The 1,618-nt window shown below is 41.3% G+C and overlaps 1 long non-coding RNA gene across 1 annotated transcript; it reads left to right on the top strand.

The window, feature by feature from the left end:
• Positions 1-514: 514 nt before the first annotated feature.
• On the top strand, positions 515-1,330 carry LOC113469465. Its single transcript, XR_003392870.1, has 2 exons — positions 515-862; positions 1,034-1,330. It is a non-coding gene; the product is annotated as an uncharacterized LOC113469465 (long non-coding RNA).
• Positions 1,331-1,618: the final 288 nt, after the last annotated feature.

Below are 1,618 nucleotides of genomic sequence, written 5' to 3'. Positions count from 1 at the left end.
TAGCGCGTCTGCCTTGTAAGGGCTATTCCCGCTCGGGCCGGATTTCATCCTGAACGGATAATGTTCGTCCTCGGAACGGCAGGCTTTCTCCTGTCCTGTCTTTCTTCTCTCTTCGATTTTGGGACGATAAGACCTTAGCAGGGACAAGGACTCTGATTGTTATAGTTTCCCTCTGTATAAAAAAAGACCTTAGCAGTTATGTGTTCCCTCTATCAAATATATTGAGAAAAAAAATCCCCTGATTTTCAGGACTGGGACGCATTCTGGGACTTCATCTCTCTACTCCCGGAGACCACCCATCAAGTGATGATCCTGTTCTCAGACAGAGGAATACCGGATGGATTCCGTCATATGCATGGCTATGGTTCTCACACGTTCAAGTTGGTCAATAAGGATAATGAGCCTGTCTATTGTAAATTCCACTTCAGAGTAAGTGAACTATGAAACTATGATATTATTATTTTGAAGTGTTTTACCGCCTTCATGTTTCTTTGTAGCAATAAAACAACCGTTAAGGTAAGCTACAAACTACCCGAGAAAAAAACTCAAACACCTTTGAACTGAATTTAGGTGCAAACACACAGATCCTTACACAATACACAAAACGGCGAGAGACTAAACATTTGAATCAACATGCTTAAATGTATATCTCCACTGAATCACTTAAATGTATATCTCCACTGAATCAATCACTGAGAGACATTCTTAACATGGACTAGTGTGTTGACACCTACATACAGTTAGGCTTTTCAAGCAACTATAAGCTTCTTTTAGTCAGAGGTCTACAACTAGGAAAATTCCTACAGTTAGAATGTTATACCTTGGAAAACCAAGAGAGTGCGTATAGGCTATTTAGGGCCAGGTCTACGGAGTCATGTGAAGATCATGTTGGTCAATTTTTCAAGCAACATTAGTCGTATTTTCTTTTCGGAATTTTCTCGTTTCTGAAACTCGTCCGCCCTCTTTTGGTGTGATAGCGCCTATATTAAACCATACGAAATCCAAGATGGTACGCCATCGGATTTAGGGCCAGGTCTACGGTGTCATGTGAAGATCATGTTGGTCAATTTTTGGACACTTTTTCAAGCAACATTAGTCGTATTTTCTTTTCGGAATTTTCTCGCTTCTAAAGCTCGTTTCCCCCCTTTTGGTGTGATAGCGCCTATATTAAACCATACGAAATCCAAGATGGTGCGCCATCGGCATTAGTTCCGAACGAGAAATACAACCATTGTTTGCGCAGAAAAGTGCATTTCAACATGAGACTGAGGACCTGGGGGTTGGTGCAATCACAGCCTATTGTATACACAGTCTATCGAACTATCTCTTAGCTTAGAAAAACAATATTTTCCTCTAAAGCCCGTTTCCGCTTGTCGTGAGTTTCATCCGATTTTTTTTTTCCCCGAATGTCTTGTAGGCAATATAATTGGGGGGGGGGGGGGGGGTTAAATATCGTCGAATAGTGGAAGGGAGGGAAGGGTAGGTATTAAGTGTCTCATTTCTTTAGCCTAAGATTCCCTCTGCCTCATGATGCTCCATTAAAAAATTATCTCCTGATTTCCCTCGTGAATGCTTTGTCAAATTAAACAAATTTAAGGGTGTTCCTTCCCCCTCTGAT

The sequence above is a fragment of the Diaphorina citri genome, unplaced genomic scaffold (genome assembly GCF_000475195.1).
Source record: "Diaphorina citri unplaced genomic scaffold, Diaci psyllid genome assembly version 1.1 scaffold1093, whole genome shotgun sequence".
NCBI classification, from domain to species: Eukaryota; Metazoa; Arthropoda; class Insecta; order Hemiptera; family Psyllidae; genus Diaphorina; species Diaphorina citri.
This window is presented reverse-complemented; position numbering and strand designations above follow the sequence as displayed.